This window comes from Mustela erminea, chromosome 4, assembly GCF_009829155.1.
Source record: "Mustela erminea isolate mMusErm1 chromosome 4, mMusErm1.Pri, whole genome shotgun sequence".
Taxonomy (NCBI): Eukaryota; Metazoa; Chordata; class Mammalia; order Carnivora; family Mustelidae; genus Mustela; species Mustela erminea.
In genome coordinates this window covers 85,138,132-85,162,261 of record NC_045617.1, presented here as the reverse complement: position 1 = coordinate 85,162,261, position 24,130 = coordinate 85,138,132, and the positions used below count along the sequence as shown (strand labels likewise).

At 44.7% G+C, this 24,130-nt stretch overlaps 1 protein-coding gene and 1 pseudogene across 4 annotated transcripts in view; one reads left to right on the top strand and one right to left on the bottom strand.

The window, feature by feature from the left end:
• Positions 1 to 24,130, top strand: part of BTBD9 (BTB domain containing 9) — a 411,793-nt gene that overhangs the window by 348,608 nt on the left and 39,055 nt on the right. The gene's annotated exons all lie outside the window — the stretch shown is intronic.
• Positions 18,729 to 19,435, bottom strand: LOC116587888 (annotated as a pseudogene).

Sequence of the window (24,130 nt, the reverse complement as noted above, 5' to 3'; positions counted from 1 at the left end):
CCAGTCATGTTCTTTTCCTGTGTTTTTTTAAAGGGCAAAACCATTGGTGTTAATTTTGTCACGAGTTTTAGAACTTGAATGATAAAGAAACATGTACCTGTAGGAGGAATGGCAAAAAAAAAAAAAAGTAAGAAAAGAAAAATGAAAAATTAACAGAATTCAGATAAAACGCATATACACATGGAGGACAGGTCTGATACTAAGCAGATCCCAGGCTAATGAGGCTGATATATCAGAGCCTGCCCTGTAGAAGGCTTCTGTCTGTTAAAAAAGACTTGGAGACACGTGTTAATCAAATATGCAGTTATGAAGTACCAGAAATAGATGAATATTTTGGAGTAGAAAACATCAATAAGGAGTCAGTGACTCATACTTACCCATCCAGAGAAGGCATTTATTTATCTTTTGTTCTATAGAAAAATTTTATGCAATACTTTACCCATATGTTGTGGGAAGTAGATTTTCATCCTAAGTAGGTGAATCAAGTTCTAAATTTAGAGCTATCAACAGGTTCTGTGGACCACCAGTGGGGACAAGTCTCCCCACCCACAACATTTGACAGGTGAAGGAGCAGGAAGGACATGTAGCCCCCTCAGATAGCAAATGATCAGAAGGGAGAAGCTGAGAGCTCTTTTCCCTATTCTGTGAAGATAATTTTTTTCCATGCCTGTTATTAAAGAAATGAATAGACTTACAATAAAACTTTCTCAATGAGCTGTGTGAACATACTTAAAATGTGCATGGTCAGAAAGATTTTTCTTTCATTATGGAATAACTTTCATACTAGTATTACATTCCAAATGACAAAAATCAATCAAGATCACACCAGTCCGACTATCATCATCCCTTTTGTTTCCTCCGCTCTGTTAATTGCCCACACCGTGTTCTCTCTGCACCCTCCCTGAAGTTTACTAACTGTAGCCAGAGTGGCACATTTTAAGGACAGTTCTGACCTTATACCTGCTTGAACCCTCAGCTGGCTTCCTCTTGCTCTCTCAATAAAGACCCAAATCTTCACATGGCCTAGAGTGCCTGCACAGTCTGGCCCCCTCCTGCCTCTGCAGACGTTTTCTGTGCTGTCTGTGTTCACGTCAGCCTGGTTCCTCTCATGACCCACCTTGCATCATGCTCTGCCTTCCCAAAGGGCCTTTGCACCTGCCATGGCCTCTGTCTGGAGCCCGCGCCCTGTGCTTTGACTGGTTAACTCCCACGATCCTCAGCTGAAGGACCACATTCTCAGGGAAGTCCACCCTGATCACTTGTCTCAATGAGAGTGCTTTGTTATTCCCTCTCACAGAACTGAGATATTGTCCTTCACAGCTAATAGTGCGTTTTGCAATGGCCCACTTCTTAGCATAGTATTGGATTACCACTGTTCTCCCCTGTTAGAAGGTAAGCTCCATCAGAGCAGGGATTTGGCCATTTTCTTACCCATAGTACCCTAGCAAGGACTTAGCTCTTGTACTATTGTCTGAGTGAATGGATGGGCCGCTGCTACCACTCTGTCCCCAGTCATGATACATGTCGGTTCCATGAGTCCTGCTGCTGTCCAGAGCTGTCATCTTCACAGGGCTCACTCAGGAAGTCTGTCCATCCCCGTTCAGAGCCTATCCTGTGGAGCAAGAAAGAGTTTGTGGGAGAGCATAAAAGTTGCTCGTTGACCCTGATAATGTAGTCCTTATAGCCCAGGAATGTGTCTCCCCAACTTCTCTATATTAATCCATTATTGATCTGTCATCGCTGATTCATTCACAGCCTTCCTCCACAATTTCAGTCATCGCCAGAGGCCCCATTTTCTCTGGGCTCCACATCTACCCTTGCCCCTTCAAGTTAATGACTTGGATCCCCTGGTAACAGTTTATCACTTGAGATTGCTTACTGGCTGGAAGTCCATTACCTTTATTTTTAACCACTCTTCAAAAGAGTGAAGTTTTTCTTTATGGAGGGGCCAAGTGCTTTAAACCTGTTTGCCAGCTGTGCCCCTTTCACTTCAGTAATCGATTTGATTTAAAATCCCCAGTTTGTCAGATTAATATGTTTCAGTTGCTTCTCTGGATTTTTAGAGTAAAACGTTAAAAAACAAAATAGAACAAAACTGGCCTCCTTCTCAGGAGAGGAACTCTAAACCACTTACCCAGGTAGTGCAGGCACCTCTCGCAGCAGGATGGGTAGAGTTTGTCCAGCAGAACAGACCTAACTCTGGAGTCTTGAAGCTCTGGATTCCTCCCCTGGTTTCCGGATGGCTGCAGAGGGTCCTGTCCCAGCACTGTCCGGAGTGATGCCTCAGAGGCACCTCTTACCATGACCAAGCCTTGATTAACCCCTTCCCTGGGAGAAGCATTGCCAAGAAAGCAATGCAGGCAGCCCCTTAATGGGCCCCTAAGGTCAGAATCACATAACCCTAAATGAAGGCAGGCAAGTCAACACACAGAGACACCGGAATGACAGTCATCAGAGAAATCCATTTATAAAAATGAATAGTCAGCATGCCCATCTGCAAAACAAGGAAAGTAGAGCCCGTCTATTAGTGGACAAAAGGAGCAGGAAGGAAAGTCAACATAGTTTTGATCATATCTTCTTAAAGTGGCCTGCATCAGTTTGTCTCTGGGTCCAAGTAAGGAGAGCCATCTTGGTAATCTCACCATGATTAATGCTGACTCACCTCTATCCCAGAGTGCTAAGGGTCTCAGATTTTTTTTTCCTGGGTTAAAAAAAGAAAAAGGGGCCCCTGGGTGGCTCATTCGGTTAGGCATCTGATTCTTGATTTCGGCTCAGGTCACGATCTTGGCGTCCTGGGATTGAGATCCACATCAGGCTGTGAGCTTGGCATGGAATCTTTTTGGGACTCACTCTCCCTCTTCTTCCCTTCTCCCTCTGCCCCCCGACTCATGATCTAAATCAGTCAATTAATTAATTAATTAAAATCTTTTTTAAAAAAAGGAAAAGGAAAAATGAAACAAGATGGGACCAGACAGGGAGACAAACCATAAGAGTCTCTTAATCTTGGGAAACAAACTGAGGGTTGCTGGGGGATGGGGAGGGAGGGATGGGGTGGCTGGGTGACGGACATTGGGAGGGTATGTGCTATGGTGAGTGCTGTGAATTGTGTAAGACTGATGATTCACAGACCTGTACCCCTGAAGCAAATAATACATTATATGTTAATTTTAAAAATTAAAAAAAAAAAAAAGGAAAAAGAGAAACAAAGTGTTCCTGTGGGATCCAGGATTTCATAGAAACAATTTTTAGAGCTAAAGGGCACTCGTCTTTGACTATCTGATTTATTCTCTTGGCTTCAGCTATCTCTTTCATTCATATTTTTCATTAAATGTTGGCCCTTCTGCAATGGCTTCACAGACTCACCTTGTCCAAAACTAAGCTCATTGTCCTCTTTCCCCATAAAGCAGCTCCTCTCCTTTGAAGGTCCTGCTTGTGTTGGTGTTTAGCCCCTCCTCCTGGGCGTATCTTACCCCTTTGACTCTTGCCTTTTCCCTGTCCCTTCACAATCAGTCAGGAATCATGTCTTTTCTTTTATACTCTTTGTTCCTTTATTCTGTTCCCGTTGCCTCCATCTTAACTGAGACCTTCATGCCTCTCCGTTAGACTAGTATAGTGATTTCCCTCAATCTGTACTCTGTCTGCATCTTTGCTGTTTTGGTATCTGGAATAGTGTTGCCAGATGGGATTGGTCTGGCCTTGCTTCCCTGAACAGGCGCCTCAGTGGCCGACTGAGAAAAATCTCACATCTTTGCCCAAGTTGCCTTCTTTGTCTACACGACCAGCTTTTGCCAAACGTCTCATTTTCAAATAGCCTGCCCTACTGTTAGACTTCATGTTCAGATTTCAAATATATAACTACCATACTTATCTGACTCTCACCTAACTTTCTTACCTTTATTTCTTTAACTCTCTCCTTATCAGTATCATTCTTCCCTTTCAGTCTGGCCCAATTGCTGTTGTCAAATGAGTCCATGCTTTAGATCAGCTAATTATCTTTACTTCCACTGGATGGTCTTCAGATCTCTAACCCATCCCTGTTCCCTTCAAGACCCAGCCAGAAATGCCCTGTGAGTTCTTGATCTATCTCTTCCCAAAAACCGGCAACTGCTCCATTTGCTGAATATCCCACTGTATTTTGTTTCCATGCAGCCTGACAGCATTCCCTTTTTCTTGGGTCTGTCTCAGAGGAGGGAGGAAATAAGGGACTAGGCTGGGAGGAAGTTTGCTTCTTAAAAAGCTGGCCATTTTTCAATGTGCCCTGGGATCTACCCCTTAGAAGTAGAGGCCAGATTATCTCAGAGTAGCCTCTAGTTACTAGGTCTTTAATAAAATGCATAGCCCAGCCCTCTGTGATTTAGTCTAATATTTGTTGAGTGACCTGAGTAGGTAAAGGCTGCAATGTGAGAGAGAATACTAGGAGACAGAAAGATAGTTCTCCAAAGAAACCTACAGGTTGTCTGCAACTTCTGAAAATTCAGACACCACCAACACACACACACACACACACACACACACACACACACACAAAGTATAAAATACAAAAGAGGATCCTGTAGTCATAAAATGGTTTAGCTGAAAGTATCTTGGAAGTTAGAGTGTAAGCCTCTCATTTTACGGATGAGACTCTGAGACAGATAGAGAGTACAGATGCCTCCTCAAGTTCTCGTCTAATGGAAAGATCCAGATTCCAATCCAGATACCCTGATTCTGAATCCCTTGTTCCCAGAATGTTGCATGGCCTATAAGGCCGTAGTAAGAAGCAGTCCTGTAAAGGCTATGAGAGTGTAGACATGATCAGAATATAGTATGAAATTAGGGACGTGTTTCTGAAAAGATGCATTAGGATCCTTGTCGCTTACTGCTGGCCTGCATTGTGATTGCAAACACTGGAGACTTCCTGACCAAAGGAAGCTATGAACTTAGACTTAAAAATCACACAAAGGTACAAGTCAGAAGTCGATTCACCTTTCAGAAGGCATGATGAAGACTATAGATTATAAATCCACTTACATTTTCATATGATCTTCTATTTTGCTCTCACTGTAGCTTCTTCCACAGAATATTAATTTATCCAGCCTATTAGCTATATCATAATTCATGTTTTAAAAACTGATTTTAAAGCATAGTCTCCATATCAAATCACCTAGGGCTTCGTTATCTAGGTTTGGAGTCTTTTAGCTTCTGTTTTTCTTCCCTTTTCCTTCCTATTGCCTACTTAAAAAAAAAAAAAATCATTACACTGTTCATTAGGCCATTTATTAGACTATTTTCTTCTCCCAAAAGAGACGTGCATGTGTGTTTTTCCTCGGTTTTAAGCCAAGATCCATAAAGCATATTTCCCCCACAGCTGACGTTTTCTTTTCACAAGCCCTTGAAATGGAATGGAAGAGAATTTCACCACGGCGCTGTAAATTACGTACTGAGTATCAGTAATAAACATTTCTTACAAAGTTTTAAAGTATAGTTTCAGAGTGGTGATCATCTGGAATTGCACACATTTACCAGCTGCTTTGGAGAGAGTTACTGAGTGCTTCCCGCTCATACACTTTGCACCTCTTTATCCGAATTTATACAGCAGTACCCGGCGCTTGTAGTAAAGCGAAACAGAGCAAAAGAGCGTTTGCACTCCTAGTAACGCAGCTTCGCGGGCTTGACCTGGGAGGGGTGAGGGAAGTCATCATCTTGTCGGTCCTTCTCTCTCCAGGCTGTTGCACATTAAACTTGCACCAGAGAAGTACTGATTTTCCTCCGATTAAAAAAACCCAGATGATATCCCTTCCTTCCTTATCTGTGCTTCTCAGAACCTTTAGTGTAAGTGTTTTCCGTGGGGGTGATGCTCCAGCAAAGAAGGGCAGCTGGCTTTAGTGCCACTGCTATTAGAGGAAAATAACTTGTTTATGTTGTTCTTTTTTTCCTTCCTAATTCTCCAGGGAGTCGCTGAATTCTCTATAGGACTTGGCAGTGGATATATAGGCCTAATAGAAATTCTGACTGCTGGAGCTTTGAAATGTATAGTCTTTTCCCTGGGGTCTGCTAGGGGTGGGGGAAGGAGGGGCTCGTGGAAGCTCGTTTGTTTGTTTGGCATTTCCGAATCTTCTCGACTCATTTTTCTGAACTCAAATAAAAATCCAGACCTACTGTAATGTAATGCTGGATCACAGGCTCAAACTAACAAGAGGATACGATTTTAAAGTTGGTGTTCTCACAGCACCGTCGCGACCCTCCTATCATAGCCTCGGCCTGTTTCAAGGGAAGGCCTCCAATGCACGGAGATGGGGTTATCGTGCCCTGTGGGGACAGAGAACCCCAGTAACATGAAGTAGTAATCAAGTGTTTAGGAAGACATGGGATGTGCTGTCATCTACAGTTACAGATACATTTGTTTTTGGATTTCTAGTCTGTCTTCAATTTATACCTTCACAGTGCATTAATATCATATTCGTACATTAATATTAATTAACTTTATAAATTTCTGAGGAGATGAGAAGGGGGAATATAGGGCACACAGTCTTCCAAACCATTCATATTTGTGGATGGAACAACTGATACTCTCAGATACAGTATTTTCTCCTTTTGTCACTTCCTTAACGAAGATTATCTTTCCCTAGTGCTGAATCACTGCCCTGCTAAAGCCCCCAGTCGGTGGGGCGTGGGCCTGTGTTCACTCCACATTTGCTGTTTATCCGTGCATTCGCTTAGTGGACATACTTTGAGCCACTGCTCTAGGTCAGGCGCGGCGCTGGGTGGGCACTTTCTTCCTCCCATGGGCTCGTTAATTAAGCTTTTTCAATCAGCTCAGGATCATAGTCCCCCAAAAGGCCTTGATCCAAATGTAAACAGAAGCATTTGTGGACTCTGACCCACTCAGCTAGACCAAATCTTCTCTGAGTGAATCAGGAGGGCTAACATTTGTGGGAGCAAAGCTGCATGCCAAATCTGGACCTACCTTCTCCATGGAAGAGAGTGGGCTTGGCCTCGGTGGATAAATAAAGGTCACCCCTTCTTCCTTCAGCCTGTCAGAGGGAAGTTCAAGTGAGCCTCTGAGCACATCTTCCCGGAAGCGGCAGGAAGACAGCCTGTACGTTCAGCCAGTCCACTTCTTTGTCACCTTTGTATTGGCAACAATAACCTCAGCCACAGGGAGGCTTGGCAAGCGGCACATGTTTTGTCGCACGCCTGTGCCCATGCTTTGGCCACACTCTCTGACGATAAGTGTGATGTGTCGTTTGTAATGAGCACTTGCAGTTTCTGTAAACGGTGTAATACCCTATAATAAGCAGTAATTTACCACTTATCCTGGATAACAGGAGGTTCTGCTTGGCTTTTAGCAATAGCCAAAATGTGGGTGATTTCCTTTTCTCCCCTCACCAATATGATGAATTTTCAGAGGCGTCTTTCTTCTCACAGGTAGATTGACAGGTTGTTTTCCAAGTGTGTCCGAAATGTGTATTGGCTAATCTTGCCTTGAACGAGTCAAAATCAAACACAGAATGATTCTGAAGTAGCCATTTATAATAAAATGACTATATACATTCTTAAGCTTATTTTAGCTGTCTCCTGGCTATGCTTTTCCTCGGGGGATTAGTAGCTTGAAGCTTAGCCCAATAGCTTGGATGATAAAACTGCCAGGTCTCAAGTTATTGTTTTAAATTTCCTATAAGAGATTACATCTTAGGTATAAAGTGAATTCACCCTAGATGACTCGGTGCTCCTCCCTGAGAGAGGAAAAGGGCTATTATGCCATGTACTTTTCTCTCGAGTCACACGCTGTCAAGATTGGATGGCATTCTAGCCATGATTTTTTGTTTTAATCTCTGGGAAATACTTTCAGAAGAGCCATGGACTCGAGCTTTGCAATGAAGTCCTCCCCACCTCTATTGAAAGTCATCTCCTGACTTTCCCTAGATGCTTCGAACACCATAAAATTCAGTGTGTTCCTATAATAAATTAAGATTGCATTTTCATTAGACAGGCTTCTCCCCTTCTGAGGTACTGCTTATGTAACGCATTCATTCGTCCATCTACCAAGGCCTCTTGGTAACCACTTACTCCCATCAGATGGCTTAAGCAAGACCAGCAGCTGTTGACTTTGTGCTATCGGGGAAGTCTTATGAATCATGTTGATGGGCTCCTTGGTACCTCCGTGATCGTTGGGCACTGCCACTTATCTGTCACAGAGCTGGCCTTCGATTTCTTGCCTGGCACTTCGGTGCGTCTGACCTGCTAACACCAGGATATTGGTAAACCGTGGCTACTAAGATGCAGAAGTTGCCTGAGCTGACCTCCCATTTAAAAGATGATTGGCTTTTGGCACAGAAGGTTGCATTTTCTCATCAGAATGAAAGATTGATCCTCAGTACGCAGAGCACCGTGAGGGGTGCTGAAGAAGAAAGAAGATAGACCCCTTGCCAGGCGTCTGGCTCAAAAACAACATGCATGTCAAAAGAGACTCTCCTATCAGCTGACTCTTTCCAAGTGTGCCCTCGGCCCCATCCTGAAGTCAGACGACTGTCTACTTCTCTGCTTGAAAATTCATCCAAATCACAGAAGAGCTAGCGTGCGGCTTATGAAGACAATTTATTAGCACTAAAAAGCAAGCAAGTCGTACTTTTACAGAGTTAGACTGCTGATCAGTGAGGTGTTGGGAGAAGTGTGTGCTTGGGCAGAGACCAGGCCTCCTGCAGACCCTGGTGTTTACTGTGTTGTTCAGAGAAAGTGCTTCTGATCCATTTCGCAGGGCCATACTTGCGTAGCTCTTTGTTTCTCTGATCTGAATCCAGATACACTCACTGCAGTGGCTCTGGGGTCTGGGGAACTGTTGCTTTTGTTTGCTTCCTCCCACAGGGCCTCCCATGGACACTCTCCATGCGGAGCTGAATTGAGTGTGCCCATGAAATGCCCTGACCCAGGTGGAAGCAGAGTTTTAATCAAGAACCAATAGAATAACCCATTTTCTGCCAAAATCTCTGGAGTCCTAATATTATTTGGTGCCCATTTTCCAGTTGTTTACTGGGATTTTATTTCTAGCCTAGCATGTTGTTTTGGGGGTTTACTAAGATTGATTTAATTAAATTAGGATTTATAGTTCTAGTGATCCTCTTACGTAGGAAGTCTGCATGGGGACCCGGCACTACAGATGGGACATCGTATGTTGGCAGACGTGATGGAAGTGAAGGTCTTTCCTTCAGAGCAGAAGCGGGTTTGCCCTACATTTGACTTGAATGTTACTGCTTAGCTGCCTTTAGGATGATGGATATTTAGATTTCCGGTTGAGGGTGACTTTCTAAGTTGTTCGAAACGATGTTACAAACCAGTGTTCTCCTTTAGAAATGTACAGGTCAGGGACACCTGGGTGACTCAGTCAGATAAGTGTCTGCCTTTGGCTCAGGTCACGCAGGGTCCTGGGATCAAGTCCCACGTCGGGTTCCCTGCTCAGGGGGAGTCTGCTTGTCCTGCTCCCTCTGCCCTTCCCCCTGCTCATGTTCTTGCTCTTGCTCTTGCTCTCTCTCTCTCTCATAAGCAAATAAAATCTTCTAAAAAATGTCTAGGTCAGATGACTTGTTAATTTTACTACACTGCAAAGTAAAGGGGAGGGGCTATGGACAAATCAGAGTTGTATTTTCAAAGAGGACCTAGAATTTGTACCAGTGTTGCCAATCCCTGGTACCCATTCTGTTTAGAAAGGAGGGCTAAGGAGAAAAAGCAAATCCCAAAGGGAGTCTGGGGGAAGGGACATAGGGAAGCAATATAAAACCTGTTGTCATCATTATTTCTTAAATGAGACATTCCTCTCCTTTCAGTAAGAACATCTAACTTGGGTTTTCTTGAGAAATGAGGATCCTGATAGAAGGAGATCTAGAGTCTCAGGCTCCATCCAGGTTCTGAAGTCTTGTGCTGTGTCACACAATTATGACTAGCGAGGAGACAGACAGTCCTTTTTGTCTCCAGCCAGGGGCCCTTCCATGTCATCTTGCCCAAAGGGTCTGTGGACAGGACCGTATTTCTGTACCATTGGTTTCCCTGCATGTTTGGTTTTATGCATTCAAAAACATTCTGGGAAGGGGTTCAGAGGCCTCACCAGACTGCCAGAGAGAGCCATGGCACAAAAGGGGAAGATCTGAGGGTCAAAGGAATACTCACATATGAAAACCTTTGGAGAAAGCAGACATTTCCATACAAATAGCAAGTTTTGGTTACAGACATCTTGGTTATCATGTTATTTTTTTACCTGCTCTCCAGTTGTTCTCCAGGGACCTTTCTATCTGGTGCGTACCTTAGGTCTGGGACCATTTGCTGGGCAAATCTTAAACCTTGAGATCGGTGACCTCAGCTGTTAGGCTTCAGCCAGGAGTGCTGAGAACCAAATGAAGTTCACACGGAAACCAAGTCCTCCTCGCCAGGCTCAGATTTCAGAATCATCTCTGCCTTTGCAGCTGCATTTGTGCATCAGGCCTGAAGGTTTTTTCCCAAAAGATTAGGGCTGGGGAAGAGTAGCCAGCCCTTGGCTTCACATTAGGGAATATTCTTCTCACCCTTCAGTCCTGCCCGCGCTCTTTCAGGACTCGCTTGTTTTGAACAGGAAGCCCGTGCAGACCTTTATCCACTCATGCAGCCCATTTTTCTGAAGTGCCTACTAGGAGGTGGGAACTATGCCAGGCAGGAATCTGCCTGACCACAAAAGTCAGGGGCCCGAGGGAGTGCGCTGATACTTGCATTTTGGCTGCCCCAGAGGACGACCAAGAGCACAAAGTGCAGGCAGCCTGTGGGGGAGCAGCTTCCTGTTCCTCAGCTGCATCCCAGGCCCTGGGGTGGGGGAGAGGTCGGAGCCCGGTCCCCAAGGAAGGTACAGGCTAGGGGATGAAGTAATGTGCAGACGGATAAAAGTGAAAATCTATGTTGGAATTGTGTTTAATGTAAAATTACTTTAATCTCAGCCTTTACACTAGCAGTTTTGTTCTTGAAGTATTCACCCTGACCTCGCCATCGGAAAGAAAAGTGGGTAATATGGCAACATTAACTGCACATGAACGAAGGAAAATGCAAAATAAAAAGACCTGATAGAAATGAGGAGGTCTGACTCTCAGCCCGAGCTCTGCCACTGACGGACCCAGTAGCCTTGGCCAAGTCCTTACTCTGCCTGCACCTCTGTGTCTACATCTATAAAACACCATCCCTAAAACAGGGCTTATTTACAGGCTCTGAGAGCTCTAGTTATTAAAATAGTCCAGTGTATTGTTATCTTACCAACAAAAATGTGAAGTACTTATGTAAAAGATAAGACACAATAGATTTCTCTCTAAGGCTCCTTCTGAAGTTGGCATACCACAGTTCTAAAGTCCAAAGATTGTGTGTCGGCTGGACAGATACACAGACACTGACAGACATATATGTTACACCTATAAGATACATGTGGGCACTTTAATAAACTCTTCCATAGGAGGTAGAACCAAACCCACAGCTGCTTCTCTCTCGTCTCCCCAGCCCCTGGAAGCTGTCATTGTCACGTACCGGCCCCTGGAAAGCATCATTAATTGTCGCTTACCTGGCCCCAAACAGCAAAGAGCTCCTTATCTAGAGATAAGCTTGCAAGCTCAGATATTCTTGTTCGGAAGAGAAAAAAAAAAAAAAAACATAAGAACCCTGAAGTATACTAAATACCTTGAGCTTCCTGAAGATCTTGAAAGTCATAAGATATATAGTTAAGTTATATTTGAAAGAAACGTACTCATGCAAGACAACAAACAGAAGTGCTCAAGCACAAGGTTCGATGAGTTCGTGTTGAAAGAAGGGTCAGGAAGTTAGGCTTTTCCTTCAGCAATCACTGAGTACACACCTCCTGACTGGAAGCCTTTCCCTAATGAAATATTAACATCCATTAGATGGTGGCTATGCATTAAAAATATTTTAACATTTGTATTTTTAGCCCAGACACAGGGGTATCAGTTAAAATAATTAGCCCTTGTCTGTAATCTAAAAGCCTTATCTCTTCACTCTCACTTTTTTTTCAAAGGCAGATGTTTTAAAACTGATTTGAAAATCAAATTTGCCCTTCAGTGATTTCATTGGGAAGAAACATAGAAGTAAACATTATAAAGAAGGCTTTTCGGCACATTATGCATGCAAATGTGGCAGGCGAATTCAGGTTCGCAAGCAGGCGGAGGCGGGTGACTGTTCTGGTTGAGAAAGGTTGAGTTGTTTAAGTGAATACAAAGGTCATCTGCCCTCAGAGCATGCTCTTCTGTCATTTAGGAGCGGGGCCATTGCTTCGTGTTAGGCTCTGTCTGCCAAAAGGTAAGAATTGAAAGGCTTTGGCAGGCACAGGGCAGACACAGTGAAGCCACAGGAATGGCGCAGTAGCCGTGTTTAAACTGTAGGACACTTAATTGCGCCCTTGGTCTCTGCATAGCCCTGTAGCAGATGTCACAGAATGGGGGTAAGGGGGTTCCATGCTTTTCTCAGAATACCCCACTCCTGGTGTTGAGGCTTTGGTTATAGCTATTAATGCTCGGCCCCAAAGACCATCTATGATATATTTACAGGTCTGTTCGATTACCTCTCAAGGGTCAGGGACGGTGTCTTATCTATTTTTGAATCATCAAAACTCAGCACAGAGGCTGACATGTGGGAGAAGCCTAGAAATGATTCATGAGCAAATGAATGAATGAACCTATGAATGAATGAATGAGTGGTTATATTTTGGGGGCAGTTTTCTCGAACGGAACAGTGTTGTGGATTTTTCAGACTTACAGTGAATTAGATACAGGTTATCACTAGGGAAGAGTGGAAAATGAGATTTCAACTAATCCAAACCAAATTCTTGCTGTCTTGAAGACCAAAGACTTGAGCCCTCCTACAGGTCTGGAGAGAAGAGGTCTCCTGTCCAAGGAGGTGTGACCACCCTGCCTAGATTTTGAATTAAGAACCCCTTTGGCCAGGCTCCTCAGTGGGTGGATTCATGCTTCCCTGGAGTGAGCCAGCCATGCCCTGGGAAGAGTCTGCTGGAGTAGGCAGGATTTAGGCTGGGCGTTAGGAGGAAGCCTGACCTCTTTCTGTGATAGTAATCCATGATCCAGAGAGACTCATTGAAAAAGGCCTCCTTAAATGAACTGCAGCTCAAAGCCCAATGACAGAGGGGGGAGGGGGACCTTCTGGGAAGAGCTCTATGCTACATTACATCTCTCTTGTATCGTTTATCTCTTTCTGTTTAAGAATCTTTATTTATCTTGGGTTTCTTAGGGGATGTGGTAAAAACTTGTCTGGGCCATTCTTCTCTAGTTTCTACCCTCCTTTCCTGCTAAAGGGATTCAGCTTAGGCAAGAGGCCTGCTCCATGTGGAGCGCATATCCCCTCATGCTCAAATATTTGTTGAGAGGAGCCCCTTTTATACCTTCCAGTGATTAGTGGTATATAAATAGCTTCATCTAGAAGCATTCAGAAAACAGTCTTAAAGCCATCAGCACCAGTTCAACACCAGAGGCGAAGGCAGTCTAGTCTGTCCAGGCTGAGGAGAGTGCTAGAGGAACAAGCCTGAGCTGAGCCGAAATCAGGAGTCGGACGCTTAACAGACTGAACCACCCAGACGCTCCTAATACATTTTTAATTTACAAGTATGAATCCAGAGATCTCATTCTGGGCCTTTGGGGTGAGAGGAGGGTCTTGCTGACATAATAAAAAGAATGGTCCTATTTTCCTCGCATGTGGCTGGGCCATAGCTTACCCCTGGGAACTGGTGGAGCCTTCAGGAGGGTTGGCTTAATGGCACTGGGGTGGGTGAGCTGCTGGGCTCCTGGTAAGCCCTTCCAGCCCCACTGATAGCCCACTTGACGTGCTGACAACTAGGTCAACAGTATGAGTCTTATCCCACCATTGTGAATAGGATTCTAAGTCAGTAAGACTCAGATTTTGAAATCAGAATGATCCTTGCCCCTAATATTACACTAGAATAAGTATATATAAATGCAGGGATTAGAGGCATTTACATGAATTTGACCTGATTGAACAATAGCCCTCAAAAATGGCCCTTTTGATATAAAAACAATCTAATCTAGTAACCACATAACTACATGTGACATGTTAATTCTGCACCAGCATCTTAGAGGTCTCTTAGAGTGCATGGTTTTAAAGTAGCATGTCTGTGTTATCCCACATAATGCATTTTTATTACCAATTATTGTCTGGCCTAACTCCGTGCTGGTAATTCTATTTGATTCTTTGATGGCATCATAAAATATTGATAACAAACCAAAGTTGATAATAACAGTGGTAAGAATGGAGCCAAGCACGATTTTTATTAATACATATAACAAATATATTTCATTTCTCCTGATTTCATAATTCTATTATTCATCCACTTAACAAATAAACTGAGCATCCACTGAGTGACAGGCACTGAACAAGGCAGACAAGATACCTACTTTCATCAAGGTTACATCTTCGCAAGGAGGAAATGGGCAATACCAGATAAATAAGGAACTTTCAACTACTGATAAATGCTATGAAGAAAGTCAAACAGGAGGATAAATAGATAGTAATGGGACTCTTTAGGCAAAAAGCAGCTACTTGAGCTCAGATAAAGGCCACTCTGACAAAGTGACATTTGAGCTTAGTGATATAGTAAGACAGCCTTACAAAGGCTTGGGGAAAGAGAGTATCAGGGAACTTTAAGACCATCAAGGAGAAATGAACTTGGTGTATGTGTTGCTGAAGCCTGGGGAAGGAGTCAGACAGTGCAAGGTGGGATGGAGAGGCCAGTGCCTCTCAGATTGTATATGACCCTCAGGTCTTGATAAGGAGTATGGGTTTCATTCTAAGAGCAGAGGGGAGTTATGTAGGGTCTTAGGCAAGAGAGTGCTATGAGCTGATTTCTGCTTTTTAAAGATCACTCTGGTGGCTGTGTGGGAAATGAATTAGAGGGAGATAAATATGGAACTGAAAGATAAATAAGGAGGCTGTTGCTATAACCCAGAGAGACAGGGTCTTGGACTAGAGTGGTGACAGGGGGATTGGTGGGGAGTTTGCTGTGTAAAACAGACTGCTGATGGACTGGACTGGGAGCCCATGTGGGGACAGGGGAGAGGAGAGAAAGAGCTCTTGGTACATACGTTCTGACTCTGTCCTCAGTCCTGGGCATTTATACATTTCACTGTTTTAATCAATGCCTTGACAGAAGACAGAGGGCAGACATGACATTCAAAATGACCTCTCCAGCCTCTAATGTGGGACCAAACCAACAGGATGGGATTTAATGGGAATAAATGTGATGCCCTCCATTTAGGTTCAGAAAATCAATTGTACAAGTACAATAGGGGGGCAGACAAGCTTGAGAGATGTTTATGTGGAAAAAAAGCTGTGGTTTTAGTTGGCCACAAACTCAATACTAGCCAATAGTTAGGAGGAGGCTGCTCTAAACTTTGGGCAGTCCTAGTCTACACTGGCTGCCCCATGTCCATATGCCCATGCGACCTTCCTGTTGTGCTCTGTGTTGGGCAGGACACATGTGTTTGTGCTTAAAGAAGGACATTGCAAATGACCTGGTGATGAGAGCCCAGGAAGGTGGTGTGGAGGGTGGTCCATTGAAGGAACCAGGGATAAAACAAGACCCAGGTAAGACGAGACCAAGAGAGTTGTGAGGCCACTCACAACTTTATGATCTTTATTTAAATTTTTTTAAAGTAAACTCTGTGCCCAACATGGGCCTTGAACTCATGATCCCCAGATCAAGAGTCGCATCCTCTACCAACTGAGCCAGCCAGCCAGGTGCCCCTGATGATGATCTTTAAATGTATGCAAAGCTGTCTTATGGAAAAGAGACTCTAATTCTATGAACCCCAGAGGTTGGTATTCACATGTTCTGTTCATACCTTTAATACATATTTAGTGAGCATCTACTCTGTGCCACTTTTTTTTTTTCTTTAAGTTCCTAAGTGTACGGTGCTCATTTTGGTCCAGAGACAGATACAGAAATCAGTAAGTGCGGTAAGAACAGTCAAGAAAGTTCTCCTGGAGGAAATACCACTGACACTGAATCCTGAAAGGTAACCGGATGCCAGCCAGGGCATTGTCTGGGGTGGACAAGGGCACTGGGAGTCACACGAGGCAAAAGGAGCAGCATGTGCAAATACGCAAGATGTGACATAGCTTGGCACATTCAGATAACTAGACCTGGTTTGGCCTAACCGAGTTGTGGGCTGGGAGGCCCGGGACTGCCCATTCTTGCTTCAGGAGTGAGGAGGATTCGTCCAATAGTGTGCCCTGGGCTGCCCCTGAAGTATCACATGTCCACAGGAACGAGCTGGAAAGAAGGCTGGAGGGACAAACTGGGACCAGATTGTGGAAGACCCTGGACGCCATGCCGGGGAGTTTAACCTTATTCTCTTCTCGGGCAGAAGAGAGGGCTGCTAAGCATGTGCCTTTTGGGTAGAATGTACCTAGGACAGACAGACCATGAATTAGCAGTAAGAGAGACTGGAGACCAGAAAAGCAGCAGTTAGAGACGAGGGTTAACGAGAATCTACCCTAGAGTGATAGCCGTTTTCCAGGTGAGAAGCTAAGGTGGGGGAGCAGCCGGGGGCTTTAGGGAGGGCAAGAGAAACTCTAACTCTGTGCTCTAGTGCCCTGGGGCAGCAAGCTGGACAGCCATGGGCCCAACAGTCAAGGCAGAAGGGCTCCTTCTGAGCAAAGTACCACATACATCTGGTTCCAGAAGTGCCATATTGCAACAGAATCACTTTCTCAAGTCTGTCCACTAATCAGTCTCAAGGTGCCTGCCTGGGTTCTCGGCATGGAAAGCCTGCCAGCCCTCTGTCACACCCTCCCTCGCAGAGCAGGACACTCTGAGGACGCTCTCCTCTGTCAGCAGGAGGAGCTGCAAGTACAGAGGAAAGTGGTCCCCTGTTCCCTGTTTGCTCCCGAGACAGGGACTTGTGACCTTGGGCGGAGGACTTCTGGTCTCTTCTGAAGCACTCTTGAACCGGTTCCTCAGCCAGCTAAGTCCGGCTGCCACTGTGGCCAGCCCTGCTCTCTCGTCTACCTCGTGACGTCCATCCCCTTCCTTTCCTCCTGGCCATCAGCAGCAGGGACGAGGACGGCCGCTGACATGTGGGTCTAGGGCTCTGGAGCAGACCACAGGGCCCTTTGTTCTCCATCCATTTTCGAGAGGCTCGTTGTTAAGTCCTTGGAGAACCTCTGGATTAGAAATCTGAGGAATTTGAAGCCAGGAGTGGAAGAACAGAAGCTGGGAACTATGTAATAAGTACGTGCCCTTAAAACAACAGTAAGCGACAACACTTATGCCTCTAGCCAGGACTTCAAAGTACAGACCCCCAAAGAGGTCTCCTTTGGAGAGAAATCAGAATGCCAGCCTTTTTTGAAAACGTGAAGAAAGGGACTCCCTGACCCCCCTCTCGGGGCCATGTTCCGCATCTCCTTACAGTAGAGCGTTTGGTTTCCCTGTTAAGTGACTTGGCACAGGGGACACTTGAGGTACACGCTGGACAAGAAAGCCACTCCAGGACACACTTGTTAAGTAGTCAGCCTCACACTGCCCAAACCTCTGCTCATCTCAGCCGTAAAATCCTGGGTCAAATTGTGGTTATAAAGTCGATTGCTTCCAGAGCAGCCCTGCCGTCTTTAGGTCTTTGTTTTATTCAGGGCTGTTCTGTCAGCTGTAGCTTGCCTTTGATGGGCCATAGCAGTGTTTTTCATGTCTAACTAGTGTTTTAATGTTTGTGAGAGATGGTGGTTAATTGGATCCCTGTGGTACTACAAATGGCTTCAGAAGCCCCTTATGTCGGGGGAGGGAACTCTGTGACTGTGTGTGTGTATGCGTGCACGTGTACACACATGGCCTCACACCTGAATAAGCACCATGAGATTTACGTGTTCTTGGCCCACATCTCAGCATTGAGAGTTTTAATACTTGTTTTCCCAAGGTCAGAAATCTTAGCATCACCCCTAGATCTTAGCCTTTCTTCTCTCGGACTCGCTTGTTGCATGTGCGGTTCTTGGGCCTATTGGAGCTGCCAAGCCAGGCTCATCCTGGTCATGGCTCACCCACACCCCCAGATCTGCTATGAACTCTTCCCATCTTGCTGGCTGCCCTGTGCCTTTTGGTCCCCATTTATGGACTTTCCTTTCACAGGGGTGCAGCGATCGCAAGGGCTCCCCCTCCCCAAATCTGTGGAAGCTTCCAAGTGCCTGTCTGTCGCTCCCTTGCTGTGTTTTGTCTGTTTTCCTGCTGCTTCATTTAAGAGCTCATGCCTGACAGCTGTCCCCCACCCAGCCCCTTCCTCCTCTACAAAAGCATGACTTAATATGCAAAGGGGCTCTTCTGCTAGGGCCCAGCGAAGGGGCCCATGGGACTGTGGCTCTTATCTCAGGCCACACGCCTTTGAAGGCAGGAAAGGAGGGAGCAGGCAGTCCAGTTCTAGTGGGCAGAGTGCTGATGAGTCCCATGAGGAGGAGCCTGGAGAGTCCCGGAGAGCTTTGCTCGGGATGACAGGACACCAGGGCAAAGGGGCCAGCAGGTCAAAGCTTTCAGAGCCAAGTGAAGTGGTGTGGGCCCCTGGGGTCCCGGCAACCCCACCTCAAGTCCATGCCATGCCCCCAAGCACACCCGCGTGGCCCCACACACCCCAACCACACCCATACCCACTGCATACAGAGGGCTGGAAGGGGGCCGGTGGGCTCCGTAGCTGGTGGGACTGCCCGTAGCTGGTGGGACTGCCTTGTCACTGATTGACTCCCTCATGGGCGTCTGTCCAATCACTGTACACATCCACCAGCTTGCACAGATACGGGACCAGTGTGGGACTTCTCTAGGCACATGGTACAGAAGATGACTCCGGTGTTGGGGACACGGTCTATTTTCTCCTCACAAAACTCGTGGTTGCAGTTGGGGCAGGTGTTGGGTCTCTAGGGTGCCTGTCGTCTTCTTGGAGGGTAGCTTCCATTTTGACTTTCTGTCCCCGGTGTCTGTAGGAGGTCAAACACTCACCTTCCCCCATTGCAATGGCCTCGTTCACCCGGGAGACAGTGGCTTCACTACACTTCGAGTTATGCAATTCATTTGCCTTGGTAGGGTTCCATGTCTTACTGGTTTTCCAAAAGAGAGGGTTCCACACTCCCATCCCTCTCTAAAACCTGAGGTGACCTATTTCTAGGAACCTGAATGAGACTAATTAACATTCCTGTGGGTGGAGAAGGTTATGGCAGGTTAGAGAACAGGCAGGGACAGGGATAGGTTAGTACCTCTGGGCAAAGCAAGCTGGTGTGCTCTAGGATTTGGGATGCCTGGGGACTAAAAAGCCAGTCTGCCTCTGGCCTGGAGCCTTGTGTTCCTTCCTAGCAAAGGGACTGTGCTCACTCATTGAGAACAAGTATCGTTAGTCTCTTTGGATGTGTGTGTCATACCTGCCTCAAATGATTCAGTGTACATGGAAGTAATCTCTAAGTGATAAAACTCTATGCAAAAGGAAGACATCACTAGATCTCTTCGGTTAGGTCATAACTTCCTTAAAGTCCAGGATTACTTCTGACACTTCTTTGCATTTTCATAGGTAGTCCTTAATCTCTGCTCTTTGCCTGGCTACGCAAATGACCATTGACATAAGCTGGTTAAATGACCATTTCCAGCCAAAATGGAGTTGGCCTCCTCTGTTAGTCTCTCCCATAGTACTGTGTTCTTCTCCTTGAAAACACCTGTCACGATTTATGATTTTATGTTATTTGTAATTTGCTTACTAATTTTTATCATGGCAATAGATTTTAAGTTCCAAGAAAGTAGGGACCCTGTCTGCTTTCATTGTTCATATCTACATTCCCAATACCCATGTAATGCCTGGCACATATGAATATTTTTGAGTTACTAAAGGAGGGGTTTCCCAGAAGGACATTAGCAACTTCAGAGCCAGAGAATGTCTCTGTTCTCCTAGATCTCACCATCTAGGGAGGTCCTTGACCTTCACCAGTTTTGCTGGACTAGCTTCCTCATGTACCATGGAGCATCCTGCCTCTTCCCATGACCTCTGAATTTGACTGCTAGTGGCTTGATTCAAGTGGATCTCAAAGCCTCTAGGGCACATCATTGGGCAAGAGGAGACAACTTCCTTCACCCATTTATTCTTCTGTTTGTCCACGGTGTTGTGGGCAATGAAGGGATGGATGGCTTTGAGGCTCCAGAGGCACAGAGATGGGTAAGTGGACTTTGGATGAAACTTGCAGAGACAGATGCAGAGGCTGCCCTGGGAGCACCCACGGGGAAAGTATACTCTTTCATCTCTTCCTGTCCATGGTAACTGTGTCCCCATCTCACAGGGAGCTCCTAGAGACATACATTCACCATCTACTAGCAAGAATTCCATCTGAAGTTACTTACCTTCAGCTACACATGCCTTTCTGAGTCACATTTATAGGTTTACCCAAATTAGATTATGGAATTGCTGCATTACACTTCATTATTACCTTGAAATTATACTTCCATTCTGAATGGCCAAGTCTTATAAGCAGTGTGAGTGCTACCTGACATACATACTCTGAAACAAGACCCACATTAAGCAGAGTTTATAATGGGTGATATTTGGATAACTCTGATTAAACATATAAATCATGAAAATTAGAAATGGGAAGAAAGCTCTTTATTTGGATTAGCTACATACCAGTGTTTGGCTCGTAATGGATCATTCTTTCTCCTGAAGATCATGTTCTTACCCAAGCTTTTTTTCTTACATTTTTACCTTTCTTTCATGGCACGTCTTTACCCATGTTCAGCCCTTCCAGTAGACAGAGCCTCTCCATTTCTGCTCTTTGTACATTGTGTGTACTTTGGCTGGTAATCTCTAGAAGCGTTTGTGCAAGGTTTTTGAGTATTTTTCATCCAACCTTGGTTTTGCCCCAAGGATCATCTTCCCCTAAGCAGTGACACTGGATTTTTACAATCCTTTTCTTCCTCATCATTATGAGATGGCCCTTATCCAGAAGTATGCTCAAGACCATATCCAACATTAGGAATATTGCTCAGAAGGCCAGGGGCTTGCCAACTGAGCCAGGCAGACAGATAAAAATCCAAGAAGAGGAATGACAACATAGAAAAAGAGGTTGTTCAGGCCATAAGACTCAAATAAATCCTACTACTGAATTATCCATACTTCAGAATTATGAAGAATTCCCAGCCACTCCGAAAGACCATAGGAAGAAGTAAGACCAAGACAGGGATTCCAAAGCAAGATGAGAAACTGGGAACGTTTGGGGAAGATTGGGGGTGGTGTAGTTGCGGGGAGAGCCCATTAAAAAAAGAAAAGAAAGGAACAGAACAAAAACAAAGGAAATAAAAGGTTTGGCTAAAATGACCACATTGGGCAGGAGCGGCGGACAGGGTCAGGGCAGACCTGCAGGTGGGTGAGGAACTGGGTATGAAGAAAGTTAACTAAATATCTAAATTCCAAATTCCTGTTCAGGGATAGCTTCCTGTATTTAGAAGGCTGGCTATTCGGCACTATAGTTCAGTGGGATCAGCTGTTAGAATTCTTTTTAATAGAATTCTTTTTAAATTATTTATTGTGATAATCTACAAATTTTCCCCCAAACTCAGGATCATAACTTCATTTCTGCTGGTTTGCCTCACATCAGATCTACTTAAAAAAATTTTTTTTGAAGATACAGAATCCGTAAAGAAAGCAGTGGGAAGAGCTAAAATGGGAAGCCAGAAAGAACATATGTGGCCACACCCCTGTTTACCTGTGTGTCATACATCTAGTAACAATTCAATATTTTATATGTATGTCTAATTTACTTTTGTTATTTTAATTTAAACTCAATTAATTAACATGTAATGTAAATTGGTTTCAGAGGTACAGGTCAGTGATTCATCAGCCGTATATAATACCCAGTGCTCATTACATCATGTGCCTCCTTAATGCTCATCACCCTGTTACCCCATCCCCTACCCCCTCCCTTCCAACAACCCTCAGTTTGTTTCCTATGATAAAGAGTCCCTGGGGTGCCTGAGTGCCTGAGATGATTGAATGTCTGTCTTTGGCTCCAGTCATGATCTCCAGGTCTAGGGATTGAGCCCCGCATGAGGCTCCCAGCTCAGAGGAGGTGTCTGCTTCTCCCTCTGCCTCTCCCCCTGCTTGTGCTCTCTCTCTCAAATGAACAAATAAAATCTTAAAAAAAAAAAAGAGTCCCTATGGTTTGTCTCACTCTCTGATTTCATCTCATTTTATTTTTTCCTCTCTTCCCCTATAATCCTCTGTTTTGTTTCTTAAATTCCACATATGAGTGAGATTATATGATAATTGTCTTTCTCTGAGTGATAATTTACTTTTGACATATGTGGGTGTTCCTATTTTTGAGAGACAGATATGAGTTTTATATATTCCTCAGCTAGAACCTTTACAGTTCATGGTGCCTTCGTGGGATCATATTCTGAATCTCATTTTGTCCATTATTAAAATCAAGGTTTTTTTGTTAAGTAAATAAAATGATTGAATTATCAACGCCATGTTAGTCCTTTCTGTCTTCATCAGTGTGTTTTTAAGCACTTTTATTAATTAAGTGCTATATTTGAGTGGCTACAACAAGCCCGGTTTCTTAGGATAAATCTTTTTTTTAGATCTATTCGTTTGAAAGAGAGATTGAGAGAACCAGTGGGAGGAGGGGCAGAGGGAGAAGCAGACTCCTTGCAGAGCAGCAAGCCCAACAGGGACTTGATCCCAGGACCCTGGGATCATTACTTGAGCCAAAGGCAGACACTTAACCAACTGACCCACCCAGGTGCCCTAAGATAAATCTTCTACTTTGGTGTCAAATGTGTCCAATTCATGATAAACGGTTAGACCAGTCTCTTACTTCTCTGGGTTTCATTTCTTCTGAACAAGGTATAATTATTCCAGCTCCTCCCCATGCTGTAGGTAAATGAGATCACATCTCCGACAGCCTTGCCTAGTCTTTAGGGGAAATCAGCAGTATTGTTATTGGGCTGGTAACTGCTCTCTTCCAAACTGCACACCACATAATGCTTGTGGCGCCCACAGGCTAGCTGGGCTTCCACTGGCAAAATGATTTGAATGCAGTAGCTTGTTGTGGGCAGTGCTCAGGGTTCCCTGACATTCAGTGGGCAGAAATCTGGTGGTGGGCTCTTAGCCTGTGTGTCTGTGCTGCAGTGGGGTATTGGCTGTCTAAGCCTGAAGTGAAGAGGGTGGCAGTGGGTTCGTGGGGGGTGGATTTTGAACAGGAAGTGTCTGGGTGATTATAAGAAGGCAGGTGCTGATTTACCTGTTTGCCAGTTTATTTTCTTTGGGGGAGGCAGTGTTTCAATTTACTGCACTCCTTGGAGGTTTGACATATCAATTAGATGTTATCGACAGTAATAGAGGGGCAGTTGCTGTAAATGTGAAGTTTTTAGTGGTAGGCCATGAAATGACACCCCAAGGGACTGTAACAGCGTGGCGTGATAAATATCGTGTTACCTGCACACGGGCAGAGGGACTGATTAATAGGGGAGGATGATTCTATCTCCTGCACTAAAATGTTATTTATTCATTTGCTGTCAATCAAACCTTCTGTTCTAATTGGCTGAAAGGTTAAATCATCAAGATCTGCTCATAAACCAAGTTAAGGTAGGAAGAAAAGCAGCATTAAATCATAATCAGTAGCTTGTTTATTTACAGCATTATTGCATCTGGGTGACCTTGGAGAGCCTCTCTCTGCCCTCTAGTTACAGTAGCAGCCCTGAGCTAGGGACTCGCATGCATGAGTGGAGGTTGCTGGAAGGAAGGAGATGCTCTCCATATCTGCTAGTGTAGTCAGAATCGAGAGAAGGTGGCGCTCAGTGCAGTGTTGCCTTCACAAATTAGACCACTGCTGCTCTTGCTGCTGCATTTTTAATGTATGGCTCTCGTATTGCACGATACTTGTAAAAGGAAGACTTATTTTCGAAAAGACAAATATATTTCCACGCTAACAGTTTTATAAAGATGTCAGTGAATAAGTATAGGCATCATTAAATCACATTTTAAAGGCAGGCTTCTCGTTGTGATAAATCTGCATTATCAGGTCTCATTTCTGAAATGAATCATACACTGTAAAACTTTATGGGAGTCGAGTAAAAGATCCCTTGTTGGCCAGTACAAGT